This window comes from Macrobrachium rosenbergii, chromosome 41 (assembly GCF_040412425.1).
Source record: "Macrobrachium rosenbergii isolate ZJJX-2024 chromosome 41, ASM4041242v1, whole genome shotgun sequence".
NCBI lineage: Eukaryota > Metazoa > Arthropoda > Malacostraca > Decapoda > Palaemonidae > Macrobrachium > Macrobrachium rosenbergii.
Window position 1 is genome coordinate 35,951,197 of NC_089781.1, and position 14,241 is coordinate 35,965,437.

A 14,241-nucleotide genomic window follows, 5' to 3' on the forward strand; every position below is an offset into this window, starting at 1 on the left:
TGCCTGATTGTATGCTGTTGCCTGTGCCTGCGCGAAATTTAAAATATTTTCTAAATATTGTCTTACCGGTATTAATTGCTAACTCCATCGTAAACGTGAATTATCATAACTCGTGCACTACCTGTATTTACAAACGCACAAAAATTGCAAACAAACACTGACGTATTTTAACTTCTGACACAATGAGAGCAAGTGAGGTTGGCTCATTGAATTAATGTACCTATTCTAGCCTCTCGGGCCAATGCATTGTACACTGTACACTGCCTGATTGCACACTATTGCCTGCGCCAGTCGCCCGCAAAATTTAAAAATACGTATTTTCAAAATATTGTCGTATGGATATTAATTGCCAACCCCATCATAAAAGCAAATTATCGTAAGTCGAATTATCGTAACTTGAGCTCTACCTGTATAAAAATAACCTTTTCCCATATAAATAGAGTATGTAAAGATTCATTTACACTAACTAAAGCAAGAAAATCCAGAGCACTTGTAATCGCCCTTAGCTGATTTCCAAACCAAAACATTGGTTGCTATGTTTGTCTTTTATATTACAATAGTAATATGAGAATACATACATACATACAGTACATACAATATTATTGGATACAGTGAAGCAAAGCATAACTTTTTAAAATATTCTTGGAAAAGATGCACATTTATGTTTGTATTTTATAATATACTAATATGTGAATACAGTATTACATGCACAAATTTTATATCTCATGTTTGATGTGACCCCCTTAAAATTACCTTAAAAATTAGGTCTTCAAAAGTCGCGTGATACACGAGTATATGTTTGTTATTAATATATTCTTTTAAAACACAGTATGGTATTGTAATCAGTAATACATCACATACTTGATAAGGGGAATGGAAAAATTTAATGGTGAAAATAAACTAGATAGGTATTCTAACACCATCGTTTCGGTCTTCCTCTTGCTCTCCCACCAGGCACCTCCATCTGCATGACTCTCCTCCTTACATATGTCTCATCCCTTCTCATCACATGGCCATACCACTACAGTCTTCTTTCCTGGGCCTTCTTTGATAGTTCTACGACCTTGGTAGTTCCTCTTATTCTTTCATTGTTGATGGAGTTAGAGAAGATCTGAGAGAGAAAAAATTGTCAGAGGATGATGTGTTTGACTGAGCCAGGTGAAGGAAAGCTGTCAGAAACATCGACTCCACATAGAAGTGGGAAAAGATGCACAGAAAGAAGAGGTATTCTAACACCAATGTAGGCTACAAAAATGGTTTTTACAGAAGGTTACCAACTAAACTAGCAAATATTTAAATAGGGATTTGTAGTTTTTAATTAGATATTCTAATATAAGTTGCAAAACTATTTCCAAACCTACCTCTCTCTTTATAAATAGCTGTTTTCCATTTTCATAGTGCATGGGAATGGGTGTTTGGAGAGGAGCATGGTCAACTGATAAAAGAACAAATGATCAAAAATTAAGAAAAGAATCACCTCATCAGTGTTATTTAACATCCTCTAGAAAATCAATAAAAAGAATGCAGTTGTAATTAATTGATAATGAAAAAACACTTATTCTAGTATTAACATACCAACTGTTTGTATTTACAATATTTTAACTTGTTAAAACTAGTTAATTACTAGTATAAATATGTGAAAGTAGTAGTTTATTTATATAGGAACAATTTCAAATAAGCATAAAAACCACAAGCAAGGTATGTACACCTGGATTGTGGACCAGGTTATAGTTTAAAAGTAATTTTTACATACCCAAAACCAGCACTTATACACATTTCACATGTCATTGTAAGGTTTTTGCACAGAATTTGTAGAAGGTACTGAATGAAAAAAATTACAAGTAAAGACAGTGAAAGACAACGAAAACTTACCAGAGGAGCTTGTTACCGTCCATCATTGTCTACTTATATTACACACAGATACAGCCCACAGTTACTAAATGCACCTATAATAGTAATATTACATAAATATATTGAACACATAATATATATGCACATATAAGTAATAATAGTTAAAATTTTATTAAAATTAAAAACAATTACTACCAAGAAATCATTATTTGTTACAAAGACATCTCTGTGGCAGCAATACATAAACATAAAAACTATCGAACTACTATTTAAAAACTAATTGTCTAAAAATGTTGCTTACAAGTAGTTCATCCAGTTTGGACATCCTGGGGCTGCTGTTAATCAAATCTACACGAGTTTTCTTTATTACATATGACTCAACGATATGATGTCTTTGCAGAACATGATCACTTTAGCTTCTTTCCAATTCATGGTGTGGTTGCACTCATTCATATGTTGAAACAAACTGCTTGCTGTATTCCCCGTTCTGACATTATATTCATGTTGTTTTAATGTTTCAAGATCCTTTCCACTCTGTCCCATGTACTTTTTTTGCAACTTTTATTAGAAAGTCTAATTAAAAACTACAAATTCCTATTTAAATATTTGCTAGTTCAGTTGGTAACCTTGTAAAAACCATTTTTGTAGCCTACATTGGTGTTAGAATACCTCTTCTTTCCCTGCATCTTTTCCCACTTCTATGTGGGGTCAATGTTTCTGACAGCTTTCCTCCACCTGGCTCGGTCAAACAACATAAATATAATGTCAGAACAGGGAATACAGCAAGCAATTTGTTTCAACATATGAATGAGTGCAACCACATTATGAATTGGAAAGAAGCTAAAGAGATCATGTTCTGTAAAGACATCATGAAATGAAACATTGTTGAGTCATGTATAATAAAGAAAACTCGTGTAGATTTGATCAACAGCAGCCCCAGGATACACAAACTTGGTGAACTGCTTGTAAACAAGATTTTTAGACAATTACTATAGTTTTTAAATAGTAGTTCAGCAGTTTTTATGTTAATGTATTGCTGCCATAGAGGTGTCTTTGTAACAAACAATGATTTCTTGTATCACTTGACCCTGAGGAGGTGTGGGGAATACACGAAAGCGCTTGGTCAGCTCCTTTCATTCCTTCCTCCAGCTCTACGACAACATAAAATATCGCAAGTCCTAGTGATAGATTGTATACAGGCAGTCCCTGGTTTATTATGGGTCCGGCTATGACGTTCTGAGATTACGACGCTTTTCAAATATATTCATCAGAAATTATTTCCCGGTTTATGACGCATGTTCCAGGGTTACGACGCTTCGTACGCCGATCCAATGGAAGAAATATGGCTCCAAAATGTCAGAATAATAAAAATTTCATCAAAATTTGATGAAAAACTCAATAACAAATGCAGTTTACATTGTTTAATACACACAAAGCATTAAAAGTAAGATTTTCTTAAACTGTTACCTTATTACTGTATTAATCTTGGAAATGATACTATTAATATAATTTCCAAGCCATCTTAAACATTTTATCATTACATTTCTACGTACGTACTGTATGGCTTACAGCTGTAGGTGAAAATAATCCAGTCCCCCCTATGTATTCAGCCACACATTTTCTTTCATAGTTATAAGCCGTCCCGTTTTCTTTTCGGGGGGAACCATTGGTATTTACGTATACAGTACAGGCAGTCCCCGGTTATTGGCGGGGTTCCGTTTCTGTGGGTGTGATGATAACCGAAAATCACCGCTAACCGAAAATTGGCGATTTCGGTGCTTTTTCGGGGGGTTATCGGCGCCGAAAAGCACCAATTTTTGGTTATCGGCGCCGAAAATTGCCGATTTTCGTCGCTAGACAAGCGCCATAAAACCGAATCACTGTGCTTGAGCCGCGCCAGTTAACGGGGACTGCCTGTGTATGTAATTCACAAAGAGAGAGACAAAAATGAAAAAAAAGTGTGCACATTTTAAAAAGGATTTTGACAAAGGAAAAATCATATTTCTGAGGAGGCCTGTGTCTTGGTGAAATTCCTTCTTACGAATTTCTAGGTATAAACATTGCTAAATATACCAGAGAAAAAAGTTATCAGGAATGCTGGGGTTACTACCCAGATCGAGCATCTTCTTATATCAGAAGCGTCGGTATGAAGAAGGGTGAGTGAGATAAATCGCCACAGAACTACCTCAAAAGATATCCCAATGGCAAAATCCCGGAAGAGCGAGGCCGTTCCAGCTCCCACTCACCCGCCCACCAAGCGGCGACCCCACACGCCATCTGAACTCCCATTCCAGTCTAGCACCACCCCCAGGCTTGGCATGCAAAGCAGGGGAAACCAGATACTGGGAGGTCACCGGGTGACACAGGGCCTCCCCTCAGAAATAGATTTTCCTTTGTCAAAATCCTTTTCTGATTCGTCCTATTTCACCCGATTGAAATAATGAGAGAATCATGCCAAGCCTGCTAAGATACAAAATAAACAAAAGGTGATCATGAACAAAGCACATGCTATGAACAAATTAGATTTAATATGCGATCTGAGCAAAACAAGATAAATACAGGTAATTACTGGTGGAATAAAAACACCCAACAATACAATGATATAGATAAGACACACATAAGATTATACATAAGGGAGGACATAATATGCAGCAAACAATATCAAATGTAGAGGTACACAAGCATAAAATAAAATAACACAAAGTACCTCCAGGCTTAAATCTAAATACACAGCATAACAGGGTACAATCACCAATACAAACAATAATAATATACTTAATACTAGTATCAATATTGAGGAGCAAGGCAGTGAGGCATGATTGAACCAGGAGAAACAGGCAGAGAAATAAATGGGGCAGGCGGCGGGAAAGGATTAAGGGTTAAGGATAATTAAGGTGGGATGGCCTCCCCATAGACACTGTAGAGAATTTCAGAGCTTGGTGATTTTTAGATAGTGGCGTTTAAACACTGAGGTGATTTCCATCCGTATACTTGGTAAGTTCAGCAAAATCCATATTATGAAAATAATTAGTAGAGGTAGCTACCGCACGGATATCATGAACCTTAGGAACTGAATCCGGGTTGGCCTGTTTAATGAAATACAAAATTTGTTGTCTTATAGCATTCAGAGAGAGAGTTCCACCTTTTCCCTGATGAAAGGACCCGACATATACTGAGGAGTTCTTTGGCAAGTAAGCTTTAAGGTAAAGACTGGGCACAAGGGCCGGTCCTGTGGAAGAGGCACCACCTTCCAGGGGATACTGTGTCACAGGAACCTTCATTTTCGCTAGAAAGCGTAATATCAGGGGAAAGGAGAACTTCTCCCAGCGGGAGAAATCAATGTGATCATCACCTCTAGAAACAGACAGCTCTGAGATTCTGCACCTGAAGCTAAGCTAGTAAAAACAGTGTCTTCCTTAACAGTCCAGATAAGAGCATTGTGAGTTATCAATATCAGAGGCCAACTTTGGGAACATCGTTTAGGAGACAGGTAACTGAATGTGGGCGATGTTACACGGTCTCAAGCGGGCGCATGCTCTGGGGATTCAGAGAAAAGTATGAATCTGTAGGTCAATCTTAAAGCCATACAAAATACCTTCTTCAAAGGCTGATTTAGCTGTAGTAATAGTGGCCAGGCTAGGCCTTTTTCAAACAATGATCTAAGAACATAACCGCTAGGTTAGTTGTCATAGTCTTAACTAGATGCCTTCTAAAAGGATGCTAATTTTTGACTGCTGAATCATATTGCCTGAGAGTAAGTCTCTCTTATCAGATTCACAGAAACAGTATTACTTGGAGGTCAATGTTGCTCCTTTTTGTTTAACAAATTTTATAAAATCCACAACTAGGGCATTTGAATTCTTAAGGAAGCTGACACAGTCTTGGTTTTGTACTAGCAGGTCAGTCTGGGTTTGGTATCCGATGACTTGCAACTTGAGCTCCAGAAGCAGAGGAACCAGGTGCTCTTTGGGCAATGGGGGCTGCAAGGCTAGTTGGCCCTTGAATAACCTGAGTTTGTAGTACTTTTGGCAACATGTTGTTAGGGAAACAAGTAGACCCTCTGGTGTTGTCTATAGTCATTCTTGTCCGTGGCGTAGGCGTGAGATCCAGATTGGGAGCCGCGGCAGGGAAGCTTATGATTGCTCTCTATTAATGTTCGTTCCACTTGAGTCCCGAACCGGCATATCAATTGACGATTCCCCGTCCAGAGACCCTCCGTCTCCAACGGAGTAGTTCTGGACAGAGAGAATCGCCACCGCGTTCCGCACCCGCCGGGTGGGTGGCTGACCAGATGCCAGCCGTGCTTGATGCATGGGGAGAAGATGGCTAACATCTCACTGATTCTGTGACCTGATTTGGAGACGCCCCTGTTTATGCAGTGAACCACCACGGCGCTGTCTAACACCAGCCTGATGTGAATCTGGCCGGAGGGGCAAAGTTTCTTCAGAGTTAGAAACACAGCCATAGCTTCCAAGGTGTTTATATGGAACTGTCGAAACATTGTAGACCATGTCCCTTGTACTTTTTGTTTTGGTGAGTACCCTCCCCCGGCCGGCAATGAGCGTCTGTGTGGATTACCAGAGCTGGGGAGGAAGTTGAGGAGACGAAGACTTGAAGGCCTTTGACTACGGACCATAGTGAAGTCTTGTCTTCAAGATTTCTGGGATTGAAGAGACCCTGTCTCTGAGCCTGACAGTAGCTCGTCTCGCCACACTCTGTTTATGTCTTTTGTCTTGCTTTCAAGAGCAGGTCTGTTACTAGAAGCAAACTGAAGACGAAATCCTCTCTTGAGACCGGCGGGATGCCGCTTTGCCCTTCAGAAATTTTCTGGTAGCGGCGGCTATCTCCCTCCGCTTGGCCGGCGGAAGGGATAGCCTGTACGAGGTTAGGTCCCTGGAGACCCAGCCACTGAAACCGAGACTCCGGAGTCAGGCGGGGACTTCTCCTGTTCAATTGAAAGCCTAAGGACTCCAGGAACCCGATCACTATAGCTGTAGCCTTCCGACACTCCTGTATGGATGGGGCCCAAATTAACCAATCGTCCAGGTATGCTACTAGAGAGATCCCCCGGGACCGTAGCTGCTGAACAACTGTTTCCGCCAGCTTCGTGAATATCCTGGGGGCTATATTGAGCCCGAAGGGCATGACCCTGAGGGTAGGCTGTTTCCTAGCCTGAAACCCAGGAAGGAGAAGTTCAGCAACGGGGCGTGATAAGCGTCTGAAAGATCGATAGAGGTGAGTGGCGGCTCCGCAGCGGCAGTAGAAGTCGATACTTGGGCAACTGTAAGCATCACGAAATTTAATCGCATTGTATGTAGAGATTTAGGCGACAGATCTAGAATCACTCTTTGCTGGCAGGAATCTTTCTTGCCCAGGGACAGTGAACAGCCTGCCTTGAAATTTGAGATTACCTCACTTTCTTTGTGCTCTCTTTTTGAAGCTCCGTCACAAAAATCCTGTAGAGCTTTGGAGGAGGTTGATGAAGGCCGATCAGGGGAGGGTCCTGATCCAGCTCCAACCCAGGCCCTTGGACACAATGCTGTGTGCCCAGGACTGAAGGACCACTGGTCTCTGAACCAGTATAGGCGTCCACCTACTGACTGGTTTCAATGGGAGAGCAGGTTGTTCCTCTACCACGACCACTTCTCCCGGGAGAGCGGATCCAGCTCTACACTCTGTAGGAGCTCGGCCTCTACCCCACGCAGCACCTGTAAGGCCGTGAAGGGCCCCACGGCCTTCATGGGTAAGGGTTGTATGCAGTGAGGGAGGCGTCGTAGGCGCAGCAAGGGATTGGGCTGGTTGAACCAGCACATACTCTTGGGGTTGAGCCTTGGAGGTGGACGGTTGGTTCACCGTTGAGACCAGAACTGCCTGAACTACTGTCTGGTGTTGTGGTCTCATATGCCTTCTATAACGCTTCCCAGGCTTATGCTGGGAACCGCTAGACTCTGGGGCCTTCCGCTTAAAGGCGGAGATACCCCACCGGGAGCGCAGACTCTGGTTGGCCCTGGTTGCCTCGCCCGGGACACCAGAGACTTAATGCTGGGAAAGATTTTCCCCCCAGAGCAGGCTCTTCATGAGCCTATTAGGCTCGTGGCGAATGGGTAGCCAGTGAAGAGATGAACTTAGGGCAATTCATCTTTGCCACCATGAAGTCGTCTGAGTCGACTGGAACCTGCTAACAGGGATTTAGTCAGGACCTGAAACAAAACTCCTCAGCAAAGAGGCAGTGATGCGCTTCTGAAAGGCACAGCGAGTTCAGGGACTGGTTCAGACGACACCGTGCCTCGAACTCAGCCTTTAGGAGAGCTTCCGGGATCTTAGGAAGCTGCTCACTAAACTGGTTCGACGCGCAATCTGCGTCCAATTTATGACAGTAAATGTAGATGACGTCCTTCAGAAGTCATCACCCCAGGGAAGATCAGAGATGTAGGGTCTGATTCCCTAAGCTGAGGCAAGGGTTTGCCATCCAAGCAAGCCTGAGCGGTTGCGATAGCAACCTTGTTCAGGCAGGGGGTGGGTAGGTTATCCCCGAGGGAAAACATCGTGTAGTTGCCCTTGAAGGGGGTCAACTTCGTGTTCTCCGCCCGCCACTCGGAGAAGGTGCGCAAGAGAGCAGATTGCGCCTGATCCCTAGGGAAGATCACCGTCTCCTTAGGGACGCGTCGGCGTGCCCAAACTTCCTCTGTCAGCTAGAAGCCTGGTTAGGGGCAGAGATCGCGAGGAAGAACTCCAGCTCCTCCAGGCATCTGGTACCTAGTCCTTCAATAGTCAAAGGTATCCTGCGTGGCGAATAGGGGCGAAGGCGAAGCATGCGGGTTCCCAACATCAAGGAGGTAGCAGTGTGTCAGGGGATCGTGCTGTGGTCGGCCCCACGGAGCGTGCCATATCGGCAGAAAGATTCTCCTGACTTCTGTAGCCTCTCCGTCAACAGAAACTTGGCCTCCACCTCGAAGAGAACTTCTCAAGTAACATCCCGCAAACGCCTCAGAGGGCCAAAGGCAGGCTGGCGAGGAGGCTGGGTTGGCTGCCCTCTTGCTCGCTCCTTTGCCCAAGAGTACCTGGTTTGCTCGGAGGCCAAAGGTTCAGCAACCTTTGACTTGACGGGAAAGGGGATGCCTTGCAGGAAAACCGAGGACTTGAAGCCCTTAGCCTCCATTGGGATATCTTTCGGAGGGTTCTGTGGCTGAGATTTATTCACTCACCTTCTCATACTGGCGCTTTCTTGATATAAGAAGACGCTCGATCTGAGGGTAAGCAACCCCAGCATTCCTGATAACTTTTTCTCTGGTATATTTAGCAATATTTATACCTAGAAATTCGTGCAAGAAGGAATTTCACCGGGTGACACAGGGACGAACTCAGAAAATTTAATACTACGTATATTTGTACCTGTCTACCATGAAAGGTCAAACACCAAAGTATGCCTAAAAGTACCAGCCTACATCAAATATACATTAAACTTTTACCTTATTACTGTATTAATCTTTGAAATGATACTATTAATATAATTTCCAAGCCATCTTAAACATTTTATCGTTACATTTATACAATCAATCGCCTGAATAACACGTGTTACCATTTCGTGCTTGAGGCGTAATTGAGGGCGATCGCATACATACTGTATGGCTTACAGCTGTAGGTGAAAATAATCTAGTCCCCCTACATATTCAGCCACACACATTTTCTTTCATACGGTTACAAGCTGTCCCGTTTTCTTTTCGGGGGGAACATTGGTATTTACATACTGTATACGTAATTCACAAAAAGAGAGAGAAAAAATAAAAAAAAAAAATGTATGCACATTTTAAAAAATTACTTATACAGTATATTATACGTAAATCATACGGGTACTCACCAGCGATGAATGTTGATTAAAGATGATGATGAATTAGCTGTGCAGTGCGATGAATGACGATGAAGATATGACTGCACAGCAAAGCAGAGGAGTTACAACTCATCTGAGGGTGCCTCTTCACCTTCAGGAGGCGCTTCGGGAGGCACTTCTTCAGTTGATTTGGGAGGCACTACTTTAGGTGGTTGGGGAGCCACTACTTCAGGCGATTGGGGAGGTACTTCTTCAGGCGATTCGAGAGGCACTACTTCAGGCGATTGGGGAGGCACTTCTTCAGGCAATTCAAGAGGCACTACTTCAGGCGATTGGGGGAGGCACTTCTTCAGGCGACTAGAGAGGCACTTCTTCAGGTGATTTGGGAGGCTTTGGAGGGGCTCTTCATCCGTTTGATGAACATGGTGATAGGCAGTTGCTGTCGCTGCTTTTTCATGGTGGTAAGGACTTGATTATAGGGCTCCCCATACTAAATCAAGGGATGTTTGAAAACTTTAGGAGCATTCCATAAAGGATCCATGTTGAAACATACTCCCTCGTATCCTTAATCATTCTCTTAATGTGGGGCAGATGTTCCAAAGTCAGGCCACTCCTCCTCTTCCTCCTGCTCCTCCCTGAACCTGGCATGATCTTCTTCCTCACTGGCAGACTTCGTCAGTTCTTCCAAATCCTGGTCCGTCAGGGGTCAGGAGTGAGCATCAATAAGGGTGCTGATTTCATCCTCCGTGATGTCCTCAAGCCTTCCTACCTAGAATCCTCTCGGCAACTGGACAGCCTTATTAATGGCCGAATGTTGAATTTCTTGAGGAGAGAAGTTTATAATCGTGAACACACTCCAGCCACAACTTGTTCCAGCATCGTTAAAGGGTCTCCTCTTCATGTCTTTCAGTAATCGCTCATGATGGTCAGACATGTGGCAATTGTGAATTTACACCAATATTCTTTTAGCATAAATTCACTGTCACTGTCCATTGCATTCACAAGGTGCTGGAGGAGTTCGGTATAGAGAGTGCCTTGAAGGCACGGATCACGCCCTGGTCCATAGGCTGGAGGAGAGAGGTGGTGTTGGGAGGGAGGAACCAAGCTGAACTCCCCTTGTAAGAAAGATCGAGAGGGTGGCCACCAGCATTATCCATAATCAGCAACACCTTGAACTCCATGCCCAAGTCGTTCAGGTATTGCCTAACTTGGAGGGATGAAGCTCTGATGGAACCAGTACTCTGTGAGGACTTTGGGTGATCCAGGCCTTAGGTTATGCATCCAGAACACAGGAAGCAATGCCTTGTTCTTATTCTTGAGGGCCCTGGGGTTTGCAGCCTTGTAAATGAGGCCTGGTTCAAGCATGAAACCAGCTGCATTCCCACACATGATGAGGGTAACCCTATCCTTCTGGGCCTTGAATCCAGAGGCTTTAGCTTCGTCCTTCATAAGGGTATGTACGGGAAGGCATCTTCTTCCAGAACAGGCCAGTCTCATCCGTATGGAACACCTGTTCTGGATGGTAGCCTTTCCTCGATGATTTTCTTGAAGGCCTCCGGATATTTCACGGCTGCTTCAATGTCTGCAGATGCTGATTCCCATGTAATGTAATAGACTTTAGGTGGAATCATGAAAATCGCTGAACCACCCTTGCTGGCCTGGAAACCTTGAGGCGCTGATGATGGTCCTGCTTTGGGGCTCTTCCCCCCTCTTCTTCTTCTGCTGGTTCATCAAAGCCTAAGAATTCTAATTCACTTCTCTTCAACGCCTTCCTCTGCCTGTACTATGTCGTCGCCTTCCTTAGCAGTCGATAACTGCTGGTAGAGTTGTCGTGCTTTCTCACGAATGATGTTGGAGTCGAGGGGCACGTTCTTCTTCCGGCAGTCCTTTATCCAGATTACCAGGGCAGATTCCATCTTCACGATTGTTTTATCCCGCACTGTCGAAACTGTCTTTGCACTACCGAAGTAGCTCATATTCACAGACTTGTGTATCTCCGCCTTCTTCTTGATATATCTCACTGTACTCTCATTAATACTAAAATGGTGGCCAACCACAGCAAAACTTTTGCCCTTCTTTAACATGTCAAGAAGTTTCACCTTCTCCTCGAGTTTCATAAGTCTTCTTTCTTTTAGACTCTTTGCCAGAAGGCTTTGAAGGAGCAGGGCGTTTTTTAGGAGGCATTTTAGGGCCGAATACCGCTGATGCACAAAGATAAAAAAAACCCAAACGGAAAGACGCACGATTTCACACGGTAAGAAGATGCTGCAAACTACGCACAACTGAGAAGGATGCCGTGGATGTGGTCTCCCAGAATTCCATGTTCGCGAGTTGGTTGTGAATGTTCAGCCAATCAGTGCCAAGTGAACAGCCAATCAGCGCCAAGGAAAATGAATGGTGCTTCTGGATTGGCTACTTTGCAGATGACAGCTAATAGTGTGTCGAGTATCACTGGTCCTGGGTACACAACGTCCAGCATCGCGAGTTCTTTATAATTGCAGAGAGGTGGCTTGGGTGAAGCACTTTTAAGAAAAACAAATATATGTTATTGAAATTTTGCTGTGTTTACGCTAATATATTACAGTACAGTACTGTAATATTTGAAAATTAGTAAATCGTTTTTCATCTTACAAAATGTACTTACAGTAGTCATTAGTATATACTTAGTACATACATGAAAATGCTACGTACTGCAGATGTAAACATACGTACCCTGCAGTATTCCTGTTGTCTTACATATTTTAGATATGCTCTACGTACTACCCGTAGTAACTGTACTGTACCATGTATCATCCTAAAACACTTTTTGTATGTAATATTTAAAAATCATCCTACAACAAAACATTTTATAAAATGTATATACTGTATGCGCAGAAGATCAGTCTTAGTATATGTACGCGCAACCAGTAGTACCATGCATATACCGTAGCGGCAAATTATCGGCAAATGACCTAATATAACTCATTTTGTTGCTCTCTCGTTTGTGTGTTTTGCGTGTACAGTACTATGGCCTAAAAAAATTTTTAAAACATGCATTAAGATGTCTTCTGAATGCTCTGCTTCTTCTAAGGCCTCTGGCCAATAGCCTACAATGTAATGACTGATGAGAAGAAAGTAGACATGATTGTTTTGTTAAGAGAGGGCAAAAGTCACAGAGAAGTAGCAGCCCATTACAGCATGACATTAATTGCGGTTGCCTGCATTGAGCATGAACAAGGTAGAATATCCATGCAGCCCTACTGTACCACCTTCGTTGCCATGTTCAAATACCTTAACATGACAGCGCCTCTCGTCATTCACCGTACTGCACAGCTAATTCACCATCATCGTCATCTGCAGCATACTGTAATCAACATTCATCACCAGTTACTACCCGTATGATTTAACTATTATTTATTATTATTAAGGTACCCAGTGTAGTATTACATCATATTATTATTTAATTTCTATTACTATTATACGTACAGTACTGTAGTACAGTACTGTATTATTATTGATTTACATGATTATTTAATGCTATTATACAGTGAATATGAAAATACAGAATATTGCTATACGAAAAAGACAAAAAAATCTGCATCCGCGAATAGGGAGGTTCCCGCGAATATTTTTATAGATATGTTCCATAGAAAAACCCGCGAATACATGAGTTTCCGGAGAAAATTTTTTAGATAGGTTCCACAGAAAAACCCGCGAATGGGTGAGTCTGCAAACCTTGAGAACATGAATATGGGGGGTTTACTGTATGACTATTTCTGGTTTGCAACGTGGCATAAAAACGGAACCCCCGTCGTAAACTGGGGACTGCCTGTGTGTATATGTATATATATATATATATATATATACATGTGTGTGTGTGCAGAAAACACTTTTGTGGAAAAAATTATATATATATATAATATAATATAATACATTATATATATATATATATATATATATATATATACACACACACACACACACACACACAGTCATACCCCTAACTTACACGAGGTTAGGTTCGGAGCCCTACGTGCAAGGGGGTGAATACATACGTAAGTTTGGCATGGTCTTTAAAATGCTAATAAATGTTTATTTCTAGAGTTTAAGTAATAAATATGACCTAATCATGCTCCCAAATATTAAGCTAACTTTTAAATGAACTAAAGGTAGTGTAATTTTATTTAAAATTTAGCTTATTACCCTTAAAAAAGAAATAAATGGTTGACGTAAAAATTGAGTACTGCACAGTTTCATCATAGTGCATTTACAGTAGGTGTGTACGTATACTAATCATGGGATGCCATTTTCTTTTTCACTTAGAGTAAAAGCTGTTTTCTTTGCGTCGAGAAGTTAAGAGGTTCATGCGTCACAGTCGTAACTAAGGTACAATTCAATAAAATAACGAAAACGTACATAATGTTTGTAGAAGGTAGTACAGTACAGGTAAAATTCAATCAATTTAAAATTATATACTCTACAGGTAATGACATACAGAGAAATAATAAGTTATAAAAATAAAAATATGTTTGAGCACTAACTGCGAATGAGAGAGAGAGGGGTACATATACTGTAATACAGTA

The 14,241-nt window shown here is 42.1% G+C and overlaps 1 protein-coding gene and 1 long non-coding RNA gene across 2 annotated transcripts in view; one reads left to right on the top strand and one right to left on the bottom strand.

Moving 5' to 3' along the window:
- The window catches only part of LOC136827084 (protein ECT2-like), a 247,932-nt gene that overhangs the window by 201,368 nt on the left and 32,323 nt on the right, over positions 1–14,241 (top strand). The gene's annotated exons all lie outside the window — the stretch shown is intronic.
- LOC136826798 (uncharacterized) lies at positions 939–2,783 on the bottom strand. Its single transcript, XR_010849714.1, has 3 exons — positions 1,873–2,783; positions 1,362–1,435; positions 939–1,111 (listed from the first exon to the last, which is right to left on the bottom strand). It is a non-coding gene; the product is annotated as an uncharacterized lncRNA (long non-coding RNA).